The sequence below is a fragment of the Apus apus genome, chromosome 4 (assembly GCF_020740795.1).
Source record: "Apus apus isolate bApuApu2 chromosome 4, bApuApu2.pri.cur, whole genome shotgun sequence".
NCBI lineage: Eukaryota > Metazoa > Chordata > Aves > Apodiformes > Apodidae > Apus > Apus apus.
Window position 1 is genome coordinate 8,119,235 of NC_067285.1, and position 16,935 is coordinate 8,136,169.

Here is a 16,935-nt window from a genome sequence, read left to right on the forward strand (position 1 = left end):
AGGGTCTAAAAGAAGCTTAGTTTGCTCCTGATACAAAACGGGTCTTTTTTTTTCTCTTATAAATCTTGAAAATCTTTATGAATAAGAAAGCTGTTTCCATACAGCATCCCATCTCCATTCAGCTGTGCTTCTAATCAGATGAAACCACCTCCTATGGATCAATAACTACCAGAACTCAGGGATTTCCAGCATCACATATACCTTTCTGGTATTTATATTTCTACTTATACTTCCAAAAAAACCCACAGGAATACACAAAATATCTATAAAATCCATGTAATGCATCACAGGCTTCACTACTCAATAGAACACACAAAAGAATGGTTAATACAAAAATTACTAGGCACATAATATTTTGCAATACACCAGTATTCATAAGTATTCATTCAAATCCAAATAATTACTAATTCCCTGACAATTACAGAAGTGACCTTCAATAATCTTGAAGAGAAAATGGCAATGCAATTTTATAGCCAGTCATTTCGGTTGTTTCAGCATAATGCATGAAGAAATTATAAAATATGCATAATAAAAAAGAACAGTGAATTATGCCACAGCAAAGTATTTTGATATATTATCATATATATTATTACTTTCTGTACTGGGAGCTTCACAGAAGACATTGAGCTCAAGGAGCTAGTGATCTTGGGCAAGGCACGTCTGGTCCTTGCTCACCAGGTTCAAGAAGCCCATCTGTGAGCATGAGTAGCTGCTGTACCAACAGGTGCTGGAAGGCCCTGTGCCAGCCTGTGCTGGTGGGTGTTATCAAAGAGAACCCTCCAGCTTGTCAGGAGGAGATAGGTGATTTTGGTTTTACACATAACAACGGCACCATGTAATGGGAGGAGGGAGGCTCCTCTCCACAGATGGGATATATGCAGCACATCGGGGGACAATCCATGCTGGGTCCCTCTGGTGCTGCATGCACACAGGGCTCCCAGCAACTCAAGGCATAACATTTAGCTGCTATCTGTATTCCTCCTTCTATTCCATCTTCTTACAACAGCTAGTTTATTATGCCATTTGTTGGCAGGCCTGCACCACCTCTCTCATGCTTCCTCCTCCTTCCACTGGTGCAGAACACTTTCAGAATGCATATTAGGAGTAGCATGAGGTGGAGATCTTACTAGTTAGGGAAGTCTGATTTCATTCAAATGAAAGATGCTGTTTAAACACTCAGTTTTCATTGGAGTGAAAAGATGAAAGTAAGAGAATTAGGAATACGTTTAAAATTAATCACATGAGCATGTCTGCTATGTTTTGAATACATTTAGTTTTGTCTTTTAATCCTATCCTGTTTAATAAAGCATATGTATTGCTCTGCATTAGTCACTAATTGTAGTTCCAATTATAAAATTTCCTATTTGCTGCATTATTTCTTTTTGAGCTTTACTCACTGTAGTAATTTTTGTGCCTTTTCCAAAAGCCTGTACACATTTGACCATATGTGAAAGCATAATATATACCTTGTATCTGTGAAATGGGTGCTAATTTCATTATTTTATGTGCCACAGGGCTATGATCATTTACTTTAAGTGGTAATAATGAATGAGCAGTTCCACTCTGGCATGACTCCAAAGACACAGCTCCCATTTAAAAGGACAAATGGAGGAAGGCTCCTACCAGGTTACGTAAAAGTTCTATGGTTTGTTCCAATACAAGAGTATTCAATTCATCAAGCTCACTGACCTTCTGATGGCCTGCTATTAGCAGTTATTCCCCAATCTCTCCCTCAATTATCCTTTCAAAACTGAACCATTTTCTTTGACTTTCTTTCTTCCCCCCACCAGCAGTTCAAAATAAAAGCTATGGACAAATGCATTAAATAAAAACCAAACAAAACAACCTCTTTCGTGTTTATGAACAAATGAATTATAATGTCTGATTTCTCTTTAAGTACCAGAAACATCTCCAAAAGTATGTTTACATTGAGATTCACAGATTTGGTTGTTTTGGATTGAGAGTTTACAAATTGGCCTCTGTTTAAGCTTAGCAATGTGTACAGCTTTGTGCACAGTATCTGCAACTTCCAACCTTAAGAAAGCTAGGGAACTGGTAGTAAAGGAAGGGTATCCTTAAAGGAATCTCCCTTAAGGGAGGATTTAAGTTCAAGCTTCTCACCTAAAGAAACCTGTCAGAATATAACACCAACAGCTTTCCACACAAGTGATTTGATCACGTGGATTGTTCTTGTAACAGTTCATCGAACCTTTGATCATGAAGAGAGAGTTTTCCACAGTTCTGCTGTCACTAGTAATTGGTAAACTTTTCCTGTCAATTAAAAGTGAAGCAAAAAAAGAGAGGAACAAGGGAAGAGTAACCTAAATAGAGCTGGTCTTCCCTCTAGCTGAGTTTGATTTTAATGCCAAACTCTCTGGGAATACAAACACATCAGACCACTCTGAAAGATAAACTTAATTCAACTGATTCCCTGCTGAGGCAGTTGTATCTTGATCTGGCCTAAGCACAGGCTTGTCAACTATACTAAGTAGATATTTATGACCCTTACCTCATATTTCGTCCTTGCAAATTAATACAGCCCACTTCCTCAGAGTCTAGGGAAGAGCTGTCACCTTTCTGATCTACAGCTGATCATAAACAAGCCTGGGACTTTGCCTAGACTCTCAGCCTTACATCTGCAAGTTGTTCCAGGTAAGTAAAGACTAATGGACTTAGCAGACTGTTCCTGGGCCCTGACTAGCAAGAATATCTTCCAGGACTACTGCTCAACTTCAGCTCTAGCCTCTACTTCTCATTCCTGCTGTCCTCCATCACTGAGTTCTGCTCCTGCTTCCCTTGTCCCAGTTCCTGATCTTGCACAATAGGCTTCTGTTTTCATTCTATCACAGTTGTATGAGTTCAACATAAAAGTTCATGTGGATGAAAGCACCAACCTCAGATGTTCTTGGATTATTAACTGGCCCAGAACAGTGGGGAAATGATATCTGGAATCCCCATTCACACTTAGACACAGATGCAAGAGAACAAAAATCCCCAGGTCTTGACTTAGGCCTGCTTGGGTTCAATATCTTTCACACAGAAATGCCGAAGAACAACCACATCTATCAACAACAGTTAAAAAGACGTGGCCAATGACAATGAAAATGGGTAACTTCACAACCAGCAAACTTATGCTACACCAGCCTATCTCGTGTATTGAGAGTTAAAGCATGTTTAAAAGACTCAGAAGTGGCATCATTCTTCCCCAGAACTGCTAAGATTCAGATGCAATAATGGAGCTCAGATGATACACTTAATGAAGAACAGGTATTCTCAGCAAAGTTAACATGTACATTTTGATTTTCAGAGAATATGTTTGTTCATTGCTATTATTGTATTTTTATCCTGCTACAATAATCTTTGTTTTGGTTCAGTGAAATCAGCAAACTAATAATCAATAAACACAAATATAGCCCTCTTATGGTTCAGGGACTGCTTCTTCAGTGTTTGACATTGCACTATGTTGTCTCAATGTCCGCTATTTACACTTAATTTTGTGAACAATTCTCTTGATTTTCTTAAGCTACAATAAAGCATCTTTGTTTCTAATGTAAAAACTGGACACTCTCACTTCTCTTTGTGCCAAGATTCTTCCAGTCATGAGGAACCTTTCTGCTTTAGTTACAAGGAATATTCAGCCTACCTCTTAAGATAACAATAACCTAAAAGGGTAAAAGGTACTAGAATTTATGTTTCCAGTTAGGACTTTTAAATAATGTGGGGAAATGATGTATTTGTTTCTATTTTTAAATGGATACAGTGATGTCTTGAGAAAATGTTTTTTTTCTGTAGATTAATTTGCCTTCTCTTCATAGAATTAATGAATATCGCTAGGCCAGTGATAAGGTTTTTTACTTTTTAATCTAGGCTGATCTCACCAAAAGAAAAACTAAAACATTCTAGCTTCATAAGCAAATTTTCCATTTCCAGATTTCTCTCTTGATATTCAAATCCTTCTTCCCTGCAAGATCAAGAATAATTAGTATTATAGGTTTTTTATATACTCTTTGAAGTATTTTCTCTATATAGGAGAAAACAAACTTTCAAAGAGATGAAAAACTTATAATACAATTATATAATTAAGAGAAATTGGTTACGAGATAAATTAAGATTTTCTTAATAAGCTCTATATTTTCATCCTTCCTTCTTTATAAGAATTAAGTAACCTAAAGCCATCATTTGGAACTATCAGGACAAAAAAATATCCTTGTTCATCTTCATGGATAGGAGACCAAATATCACATGACAATGATGTGATGCTGATTACCCTGAACCAGAAAATCTCATTCATGGCCCTACCCTTCCCTCTCTTATGAATGACCATGATTTTGGCAGTGATGCACACAAACTTTTATATATGTAAAAGGATGAACTTGGAAAAGTGGAATTCCCACCTATCAGAAACTGTTCTTTTGAAGTGGGGAAGGAGAAATACTCATATTATGTCTTTTGCATTTTGACATATTTCAGACTTTTCTCCAGCCCTAAAAAAGTATATGGTGGAAACATCCCAGACAGCTCAAATTAAGACACTGTATTTATACTGAACTGAACCACATCTCCAAGAAACATTAGCAAAGTTTTCTCAACTATTTTCTTATACCAAGAATTAGAATAAGTGGTAAAATAATCATCCACAGTTCATTAATAATTACAACTGGTTAAACTGAAATGCAGCTCCTCCTAAATTTTTACTTTGCAAAAATCAGTTAACAGTTCACAAAATTTACATGTTGTGTTTGGTTTTTTTTAAAAGATAAATATCAATGAAATGTCTTGAATATCAGAATTCAAGAATCTGCATCCCTAAGTATAACCAGCTAGTAAACAGTTTCTTTTGCATCATTTTCAATATAAAGTTTGCCTCTGTGGAACACTGATTTTATTTTCACTAAGATTTCATGGAAAGAGTATTCATACAATCATGAAAACAAGCATAGGTCTTTGGTTTAAAATGAATAAATTTCTTCAGATGTCAAAATCTCACTCTTCAAATGGCACTGTTAACTGCATTTCAAAATTCCTGCTCAGAAGTAAGAACTCTTCTGTCAGTAAATTCAAGATGAAAGAAGTGTATTTCAAAAAACACAAAGGACATACTAACACACCTTTTTGTATGATGGTTTCTCATGCTATTCCCGCCTGGTGATGTTCTGATGTTCTGGGAGTTTCCAAGTTTATATATTTTCACTATTTACAAACTAGTACTCAAAAAGAGCACAAAAGGCAGCACTTCAGCAACATTAAATATTCTGACAGGCCCCGACATTCAGAGTGAATGTATTGTAAACATCCACACCAATTAGATAAAAACTAAAAAAAAACCCAGCCAGAACCAAACAACTAAATCTCAAATGTTGGATGGCATTTCTAGTATTTGTCACAGTTGCAAAAAATGCACTATTAATAACTGTATTTGTAGAAAGTATATTTAACTATTAAAGAGGTTACATCTTGCCTTGAAGATCCGTGGGTCAACAAGACTAATTTATTATTGTTGAATTGAACTGGTGGACAATTGGTGCTGGAAATTATTGCAAAGAAATACTCCACTACAATCTTCACGCATAAAGTTCAATGTTTAAGTGTTAGAGAGTGCCACAGCTTTCTCATCTGCTTTCATTTGATGTTTGAGAGTGCCACAGCTTTCTCATCTGCTTTCATTTGATCTTCCTTGCATTCATTTTACTTTGCTTTCAAAATTTTAGGGTTTTTTGTTTGTTTTAGCTGTGTTGGGGTTTTTTTGGTTGTTGTATTTTGTTTACCTACTCCGAAGGTAATTTTATTCATTTTCTAATCATTTAAGTCTAAAATTTATCACAATATGGCAATTATTCCCTTCCAAAAAAAAATGATAAATTCTGACTAAGTCAAAACAAAAAAAATCATTTAGAAGCAAAGTGCATCCCCCATTTGGATGTGGAGACTGCAGCTTAGCCAGGCACAAATGCTGCTTATACATCGAATGTTCAAGAATATTAAATGCAGAATGGAGACACGGGTATGAATAAATCACAATGTCATGGTTTTCTCTATGCTGCCAAGTTTCCAATATTAGGGAATTTTAGAAATAGCGATGTTATCTAAATTATTCCTCTACTGCAGCAATAACTTCTACACTATTATAATAATGACTTAATATAATAAGAAAATTAAGCATAAATATTACAGAGGTTTAAGAATAATACATAGTGCAATTGGCAAGCCCAAACTCTAGCTATGACATGATAATTTGAAGTTCCTTTTAATATTTACAGGACCAGAAAAATCACAGAATCATTCTGGTTGGAAAAGACCTTTAGTATCATACAGTCCAACCATAATCTAACTTAACCAGGCATTAACTTAACTCTACCAAATCCAATGCCTAAACCATGTTCCTAAGCACCACATCCACACATCTCTTAAACACTACTTACAGGGATGGGAGTGTCAACCCCTGTCCCAGGCAGCCTATTCCACTGCATAATCACCCTTTCAGAGAAGAATTTTTTTGTAACATCACAGAATCACAGGATGGTCAGGATTGGAAAGGGACCTCTAGAGATCATCTAGAGCAACCCCCTCTTCCAGAGCAGGATCCCATGTAACAGATCATGCAGGAACACATCCAGGCAGGTTTGGAATGCCTCCAGGAATGGAGGGTCCACTGCCTCCCTGGACAGTTTGTTGCAGTGCTCTGTTACCCTCAGAGTAAAGAAGTATTTTCACATATTCAGGTTATATCTCCTGTGTGCCAGTTTGTGACCATTACCCCTTGTTCTGTCACTAGACACCACTGAGAAGAGTTTGGCCTCATGCTCCTGACATTAGCCCTTTAGTTATTTATAAATTATGAGATCCCCCCTCAGCCTCCTATTCTCTATGCTAAACAGTCCCAGCTCTTTCAGCTGTTCCTTCTAGGGCAGATGCTCCAGTTCCCTAATCTTCTTAGTGGCCTGTGCTGGACTCTCTCCAGTAGTTTCTTGTTCTTCTTGAACTTGGGAGCCCAGAACTGCACACAGTGCTCCAGGGAAGGCTTCCCCAGGGTAGAGTAGAGGGAGAGGAGAACCTCCCTCAACCTGCTGGCCACACTTTTCTTAATGCAGTCCAGAATGGCATTAGCCCTCTTGGCTGCAAGGGGACGTGTTGGCTCATGGTGATATCTATTATCCTAGATGACTGAGGAGTTTCTGACTAGAATTTCAGGATGTATGCCCAGAATATTTATTTATCATACTTGTTTCCTGTGGCAGTGAAAGAAATTACCAGAGAATCACACCTCTGAATTGTGAGCCTTCAAAAAAAAAAACACCACAAGTGACCCATGGAAGAGTGATCACTAGAAATCAAATACAGAGGCACAGCATTTTCCAGATTCCTAGCTTAGTTCTTATCCCTCTTTAAAACTTTAAAACTGAGCTTTAAAATCACATTTCTGTCTGCCAGACCATTTCAATATCTATAAATCTATCCAATGTGTTGCATTGACAAGTTCTTTTCCTTCCTAAAATAACTTTCTTTACTCATCCCTGCATGGCAAAGGCCTGATTGCTACTATTGTTCCATCATAACATCTGGCCTCTTTTAAAGTCCTTTTTTTTAATATCTAGGATATCAAAACCATCTAACCAGAACCATCTTTTATTTTACTTTATTAGAAAAGATACCATCCAAGAGATAGAGAAATATCTGTTAATAACAGAATACATGAGTATGGGTGGCTGGAGAAAGTAGGAAGATAAGTACACACGGTGTTTTTTCTCTGGTGTGTTTTTTATGAAGAGCCCCATTCTCCATTAGTCCATCATAGCACATAATCTCATGAATTTCCTGGAGCAGAGATGACACTGAAACTTATTTACGAAGTGTCAAATACATGGAAATAAATGTTACTGCCTACGTTGCAAAAAGAATACTATATCTGCCAACACTTCCAGTCTTGGCTGACTCTCCTCAAAAAACTATCTGCCCTTTAAGAAGAAAACTAAAAGGAATGGCTGTGAAAAAGGAAACAAAAGCAGCCTAAATGACCCTATAGCCTCACGGCAGGGTACTGTGAAGTATTTCATAACGGAAGAGTCCTGGTCTGTCAGTCTTGATCCATTCAGACTCTGTTTATGCTGGTTTTGATAGGCAGGCTGCAGAGCAGAGTACTACCCTGGAAAGCAGTTCTCCCGTGTGAGCACAGTGCAGAACAGAGCCTGTAACTGTGCAAGTAATCCAAATGTCTTTCTAAAGGGCAATTCACAGAAGAAAGCATTTTTCAAAACAACAGGCACAAAATCTCACCCTAAACTATGACAGAAGGATTTAAAAAATAAAAAAAAGAAAAAAGAAAAAAGAAAAGGATTTATCTACTACAAGAGATCTGGTGATACAACTTGCACTGGATGAGAAGTTTTGCATCCTGCTGGGAGTGACTGGAAAACCTAAAGCCTGCACTCCTCAGACAAACATTTTTCATCTCAGCCTGTGTACCTCAAAGACTTCATCCCTCTACAAGGAGGCTGTGAGACTGCAGCTTTAGTTGGCCTTCTGATTAGTAATTGATCTCCTACATTTTGTAAGCATCACAGTAGATGCTTGAACCAGTTATTGCTAAAATTAGCTGAGATGGATTTATTACACTAGGTACAATCAGTAATTTTGCAGGAAAACAAGTGTTTTCTTTGCTTCCTGGACTATGCCAAGGGCAACAAATCTGTCTGAATATTTTTGTCATTAACATGTTTCAAAGTATTCCAAAACTCTGTAGTTTTCCCTAGGTATTCTGAGGAAACCAAGACATGAAGTTTTGATTTTTAAAGTTGTCGCTGCAAAATTAGCATGTATTCCAAACAAACAAATGCCAGCTACTGAAAAGTAAAATAGAATAATCATTAAAAATATAATTAGTGAACTGTCAGAATGTAGGCCTAAAAAATAAAAAACCCACCACCTGCTCACCTGAAATATGCTACTTCCAAAGGGCCATATTAAACAACACAGCCACACTTACAGTTGGAAAACCTGAGAGCTGATTATTTACTGTTCTTTAACTAAATACTCTAGGGCTGATGAATGTGGCAGATTAAGGGGAAAAAAAAAAAAAAAAGCAAGATTACAGAGTACTGAAATTTACTGAACAAGGACTTTTTGACGTCAGAGACAAATAAAGAAGCCAGGAGGCATCAAAAAATCCTATTTAGTAATCCAAACACATGGTAGAGATGGGATATTACTCATGCAGAGATTGTGTGGGAACAGCTACAGCATAATCCCTTCACAAGTCTCTATTTCACCAGCCTTGAGCATTTCTATTTTCCATCCATCATTTTCTGTCTGTTGCTTTGCTTCTTAACTCGAGCCTGCACAGGATAACAGGCTACAATTACATTAACTGCCTTTCATCTCAGTTTGAATTAAATTTGTTCCATGTGCCAGCTGAAAATCTGTCCCAAGTAATTTTCCTTAAGTTAAAGAATAATAAACTCCCTCGGTCCAATAATTTGGCCAATTGTTGTGATATTGTGAAATAGTCCAATCTTTTTTTTAACTGAGAGATAATCTCAAAATTAGTAATTAGTAAAATTAGGAAAAGTAGGAAAAATTCAGTTAGAATATTTTTCAGTAAAATATACATATATCTTCTGTGTTATTACAGTGATATTTAAAGTATTTAAAACACAATCCTGTCCTCAATTGTTCTCATGATCTAAGGGCTGGCTTTTTCCCTCACTTGTCTCAAGACTGTGTTTCTAAATGTAGTTTGTAATCTTACCCCCAAACTAGAAATGCAAAATATTGTAATGCCACTTGAAACACAATTCTGATGACTGAAAAGGCCCATCATGTCAGAAAAACAAAGTACTTGTTATATTTTCTAAAAATAACACAGAAATCAACTGAAAGCACAGTGGAGAAAGGCACTCTGAGTGAATGCTCTTTTGGAAATATCAGAGTGGAAAACATGAAAAATATTCACTCTACAATTATTTTATGTTTGCACAGCATCATAAAGTATCAGAGCTAACATTCCAAACTTGGATCAAATCTAAAGGTTTAATTTTAAAGTTCTTCAGTGACCATTATGAGACAGGCTTTAAAAAAAAAAAAAAATGGTATCATCTGTACTATGATTTTAAGCTTTTCATGTTCTTTCTCTCTTATTTTTGTTCAGTGGTTTCGGTTTCTTTTTATTCCCTTTTGGATTTTCATTTTTAGAGTAAATATAACTGAAGCAATGTTGTGATTTCAAAGTTCTACTTCAAAAGCAGCTTTGGAGAAGCATTCTAAGCACCACATCATTTTTGAAATGGCAGAGTATTTTATAAGAAATCTTGCATTCATTTTTTCGTTTGCTATCAAGAAGAATGAGCACAGATGCAGAAGATAAAATGTCAAATTCATATTTAACTACTCATAAGAAATACACAAGAATTATAGTGAAGTATTCTGTTTTACAAACAGAAAATGCAGGGGTTCCCATTTTTTTTCCCCCAAGACAGATGCAGTATTCATGTAACTCAAGAAAAAAATTAATATGCCCAAATAGAATAGGAAAGATCTTAGCTCTTGTCAGCTGCATTTGATAACACAGACATATGCATCACAAGAGGGAAAAAAGTGCACCCTATGACCTACAGCCCTAACAGCTGGAAATTTTGGTAACTGGGCATGGATTCTGAAAGGATGAAGTAGAGTTTTCTGTAGGAATACTAAGGAGTATTCATGACTTTTAGCTATGACTGGAATTTGCAGGGGAAAATACACAGAATGTTACCTGGTAATTTTCATTACAGGGTGTTAATAGAATGGCAGTCCACTATTATGAGCAGGCAGAAAATTGGATACAATATACTATTTAGAAACACATAAAACTGCATATAACCAGTGTATAGCTCAATATATTCACTATGCAGGAAGATGTATCAGACTAATATTTGGGTTGCCCTATTCAAAGGTTCTTTTCTGCTTCTAGACCTGCATTTAACTGGAATAATTTATTTTGAACTTCTATCACGTTTATAACACAGCTACACTAATCACCATTTCTTTCATATTTTTTTTCCCCCAATGAAAGAACTACTGTTTCCTGGAGATTCACTGTACTTTACTTTAATGTCAGTACTTAGATGACATCTGTGTGGCAGAAAATTTCATATGATACAAACACACTAAAGACAGGAGATTTCTAGGCTGCAGAAGTTAAGTGTCAAAGGTAAAAGCTGAAGACATATAGAGTATGCATGGCTTCAAATGTTTCAATTAAAAGAGTAAACATCCTGTGGCATAAAAAACAAATCTCAAAGTAACCTGCAGTGTTATCAGAACTCTAACTGGATGGAAATATTTAAGAAAATTGACTAGACTATGAAGAACAGGTAAATACTATTCTGTAAAGCTGAGTACAGAGAAAGCTCTAATTGAAACTTCTGGAGGGTAAATGTCAAACCATTTATTAAATCTTATAATTAACTATTTTTCAAAAAAGCTACTTTGTTCCAAAAAAGAACAAAAGCAAAAAACTAATTGCACAGAAAAAGTTTCATCAGAGTCAACTACAAAAGCATTAAGGGGAAAAAAATAAATAAATATCCTTTTTCTAGCCTAAAACCAGGGTTTGGGAAATGCATTTGATTTTGCACATTCCAGGGTGTTTTAAATACAAGAGAAAAGGTGAAAAAAATCCCTAAGTACAACTCAACAGTAAATGCATTTTCTTTTTTTTAATAATAAAAAATGATAATGCATATCTTCCACAAAGAAGGGATTTACAGAATTCCCAGTTATGAATCTTAGAGATATTTTACTTCTAGATGGATGGCACTGAACAGCAGTGAAGTTGTTCAACTATTCAGATGTGCTGTTACCTCTTCTTTTATTCATAAAAAGGAAATCTTTCTGTTCAACATGATGGACTGATTTTTTTTTTCATTTTTAAAATCATTTCTCATCATCACTGCTACCTTACCTTAGAAACTTCACCTTTACCAGCTCCAGAAAACAAGAAATAATAATAAAGGGAAGGGAAATGAAAGGATGAGAAGCAAAGTATCAAAAAATGGGAAGAACTCTTGACAGATAATTTTGTGAAACTCTTGCTTCTATTCTGTACATGATTATTTACAATTAGCCTTCCAAGAGCAGGAGAAAGTAAAAGCAAACCATACATTCCACAATTTGCACTAAATCAGGGAAATATCCCCTCTTAGCCTGTAGTAACAAGGTGTTATTGTGTATTTAAGTATTTCTTGGAATCAGTGACTAAACTGACACTATATGTAGGAAAGGATAAAATTACCCAAACGAGAGAGGATTAGAAAATAATTTTGAGGCATCTGTTAAAAAGTAATTGTTACCCTCATCTCCTGAATCTTCCAGGAGCTTCTTTCCTGGCCTTTTTTTTTTTTTTTCCTTTTCTTTTTAAGTTAAAGCTTCTTTACAAAAAAAAAATATTTGTTACATCTCTTTTGGCATATCTGACTGTTTCTTTACCTTTTAATTCTTGCCACTTCTCCATGAGCAAGCCAACAACTTTTCTTCCAGGACAGCGTGTCACTTTGGACATATTTCTTCTGTTAGTTTGACAACCTTGCTGCTCTCCCTTTGGCTTCCTATAGTAATTAAATATTCCTAAATTTATCACTGCTCACTGTAACAGTCAGTAAAAGAAAAGCATTTTGGCAAGTCAAGTTTTCAGATCCGATTATAAGTTTCATCTGATTCCAAAGCAGACTCCTGTCGCTATTTAAAACAGCTTTTCCAGCCAAGTCTTTACTTCGACTTCTAGTACTTTGTTCTTTTTTTTTTTTTTTTTTTAACTTACTGAAAAATATCTACTCTCATAAGATAAAAATAATAGATGGAGATGGAGAACTAAAGCTGTAAATCAATCCCTCTGAAGTGATAATCTAATAAACCACTCAGGCTTCACTGCTAAAGTTTAGGATATCATCAGGGCTCTTGGATTGATTTCTGCTTTTGTAATCAAGCTCCCCAGCCCCATTATCTAGTAAGTCAGATAAAGAACACCACTTACTTCTCAACACTTCCACACACGGAAAAAAAATAGAGCTCAAAGCATGCAAAGGTTACGCAGCTTAATTTATATTTTATACTTTCTAAAGGTGACTCTTAAGTTAAAAAAAGAATAAAAGAATAAGGGAGCATTTCCAATATTAAGGCATTATTATCTTTCAGCTGGTGACTATAGATAGGATTGATACTGTGCTATTTGTTGTTCCCCTATCAGTTATCATTCCCTGAAAATACCTTGCATATAATGGAGAGCTTGCTTTTGCTGTCAAATGTTGTTAGTTTATATTATAAAAGATAAAATTTTACAGATACTTTTTAGCAATGCTGTTTAACTTACTGCCTTTTCATATTTTGTTCATGTCTTTCGCATGATAATCCAGGCTAAGAATGAAAAGGCAAAGAAAAAAGACTGTTTATTTATGGATATGTGCTTACACATGGTCAGTCTGCAGGACTTACTATCTCAGGTAGTCTGTCTCCAGATTTTTAAACAAGAGTGAAACAAATATTTATCTTAAATCGACAAAACTGCAGCAAAGAATAACAACAATATAGATAATCACATCAGATTTCACTGGTCAGCTATGGAAAAGGACTTTAATCCCATTTCTGAAACAACATTGTTTTTTATGGGCTCCTCTTTATGCTAATTGTTCAGTAAAAGTACAATTCAAATATTTACAGTTTTCTATGCAGGCCTTTATAACATTGCATGCAGTAATCTTATCTTCATAACAGAATAAAAAGAAGGTATCATTTTAGTTAGCCCATCATTAATACAGAAGTTAATGATACAGAAACCTTTTCTAGCATTGCCTGTGCCTGGGACATGGGGAGGCATGAGAACATGGGCTCATCTGCAGCAATCTCAGCTATAGAGTTGAGATGAAAAAAAGATACTATACATAAGAAAACATGCATGACTTCTACTTGTCTGCACATCCAACTGCAGAAGAATCCAAGTTTGTTCTAACTGGAAGGTTCCTCAGATTGAGCACTCTTTCAGCATGATTTAGCACTGTGTAATTGATGTGCTTTGTCAATATAATTATCAGCAGCTTCATGAAAAATGAAAGGAGAAGTAATGTATTTTTCTCTCCCATGTCTTAATAACAAAATATATTTCTCAGTTCTATCTATGCATAATTTTAATCCTTTACGTGCAACCTTCTTTTAATACTCACAGTAACTAGTGAAGCAATTTAAAATTAATAACTGGCAACAAAGTGAAACAAAATGTTTTAACTTTACAACCAGAAATACAACTATTGCCTCTAAATTGTCATCTATGTGTAAAAGGTATGAAACTGCCTAAAAGAGAAACCAAAACATGAAATGGCAGTAGGAAGATGCATATTACTTCTATTGGATACCATAAGAACAGAAGTAAAGTAATCTTTCCACCACCAGGAGATTTCTAAAAAACATTTTCACCAGTCCCACCCAACCTAGCATTTCTTTATTGCTGAATGAAATTGGTTTTCTACCCTTTCTTAGTGAATAAAGTGAATAAATAATACAAGTCAAAGATGACAGATAAATCTTTCAACAGGGTTTTCATCACAATGTCAGCTTCATTTCTTTTACTTATTTGGAAGGGTTTGAAATTATATATAAAGATAAAAATTTGTGCAATGAGTACTGAGCAATCCATACCAACCAGCATAAAGAGGCACTATTTTAATTTCAAACTTGGCTATGTATTGCTAGCTTACACAGAGCTCTGTGCCAGCACATTGGGATTTTCTTTTCCCACTGCTTCCTATGTACTTGTACTAGCTTAATGACAAATTGATTAACCAGATGTTTCTTTCAACTCTAACTCTTATACCAATTACTAATTACCATACTAATGGCCTATCAGGTGTAAATTATATGCCCAGATCTATCATTGAATCACAGAATCATTAAGGTTAGAAAAGACCTTAAAAATCATCAAGTCCAACAATAAGCCCTACACACCTGTGACCAATAAAACCTCCCCCAAAGCACCATGTCTACTTGGTTTTTTGACACCTCCAGGGACAGTGCCTCCACCACCTCCCTGGGCAGCCTGTTCCAATGCCTCATCGCTCTTCCTGTGAAGAAACTTTTCCCAATATCCAATCTGAACCTCCCCTGGCACAACTTGACCCCATTTCCTCTTGTCCTATCACTAGTCACTAGGGAGAAGGGGCCAACACCCACCTCACTACAAACTCCTCTCAGGTAGCTGTAGAGAGCAATGAGGCCTCCCCTCAGCCTCCTCCAGGCTGAACAGCCCCAGATCCCTCAGCCTCTCCTGGTAAGACCTGTTCTCCAGACCCCTCATCAGCTTGGCTGCCCTTCTCTGCTCTCTCCCCAGCACCTCCATGTCCTTTTTATCCTGCGGTGCCCAGAACTGCAACCAGAGCTCGAGGTGCAGCCCCAGCAAGGCCGAGTAAAGGGGTCAGATCACCCCTCTAGTCCTGCTGGTCACACTATCCCTGATGCAGGCCAGGATGCCACTGGTCTTCTTGGCCACCTGGGCTGCTCTCCTATACTGCATAATGGATAATATTCTATTTGAGGGTTCAGATGTTCGTATATTGAAGCAGTTTCCAGGAGCAAGAAAAAGTCACAAGCATTGTAGATCTATTTATTAAGAAGAATTTAAGACTCACAGAATCTATTTTGTTGAAGTCACAATTAATTTCACTACAAAGAATCAAATGTTTGGATTATTATATACATTACATTTGTACACTGCAAAGAAGAAAAACTTGGACGTTCAGGACTGGCCTACCTTAGAAAATTGCTTTGCCTTCAAATAGAAACTTTTCGCTGAACTTTTCTCATTTTATAAGATAAAAATATCTGCTCAGGCCTACAGTTGATCATCAGTATATTCCTCCTGCTTTCAATATTTCTACATTCAATACAAATTAGTTGATGTAAACCATGACTGAACGAAGTACAAAAGCAAATCCACTGCAATGTAGAGATATGGAAAGCACAAGCCCTGACAACAGGCACACAAATGTCCCTTGAGCCTTTCTTCAGTCTTCATAAAAATTACATGATCAATTTACTGGATTAAGGAGCATCAGCACTACCACTTTAAAGCTACCAAATGTTTGTTCTAGTATTACAAAACAGTTTTCAACAGTGCCTCAGTGAATGTTGTCATTTCAGGAAGAAACAGTCTTATTAAAAAAAACCCAACTACAACAAAAACAAACAACAATTAAAAAACAGAATACAAAAGGTGTTTGGGAGACATCTAATATTTTATAAGCTCACTGTAGAATCTTCCCTGTCTCAAATCTCAAAAAAAGGTCAGAATTTACATGAATGTGCAAAATTAACAATAAGCAGAAACAGTTTGGGTTCCTTTGAAATCACCTCATTTTTACGGATCAGTTTCAAATAGTAGGAAACCACATCATCTGTATCAAAACTTAATACACCTGTGGCCCACAACAATTTTTATTTGTTTTGTTTAAAACTGCAGTTTCTATTACAGAATATTTAAAGCCTAATATTAGTGAAATGCCAGTTCTGCATATTTTAATCATAAGGCTTTTTATAATATAACTACTGTTATCCAAACCTCATTTCTGTTGATAATAATTTAATGAAAATGGATCAATTCTCCTTTCTCTCTAATAAAATACTGTAAAAAAACCCTCACCAGCTCCCAAGTACAGTGCTACCATGAATGATTCAGGGGAAAGAATTTAATAAAGGTTTTTACTAGAATATTTTTAAGTGCTTCTACCAGCAAATGTTAACTATCTATTTCATCCTTGGTGGAAACCACAGGAGAAAAGTGAAGCTGTACAAAGAAGATTAGAAGCAAATAATGTATCACCAGATGTAACAGTCAAAATTGACTGCCAGCATCTGCTGCTTAATGTCTCATGTTGGTTCCCATTTGTAAGCAACAAGCAGTTGTGTTGCACTGGGGCAAGA

At 36.0% G+C, this 16,935-nt stretch overlaps 1 protein-coding gene across 8 annotated transcripts in view; it reads right to left on the bottom strand.

Annotated features, from left to right (window-relative positions):
- ATRNL1 (attractin like 1) overlaps positions 1-16,935 on the bottom strand; it is a 451,738-nt gene that overhangs the window by 306,310 nt on the left and 128,493 nt on the right. The gene's annotated exons all lie outside the window — the stretch shown is intronic.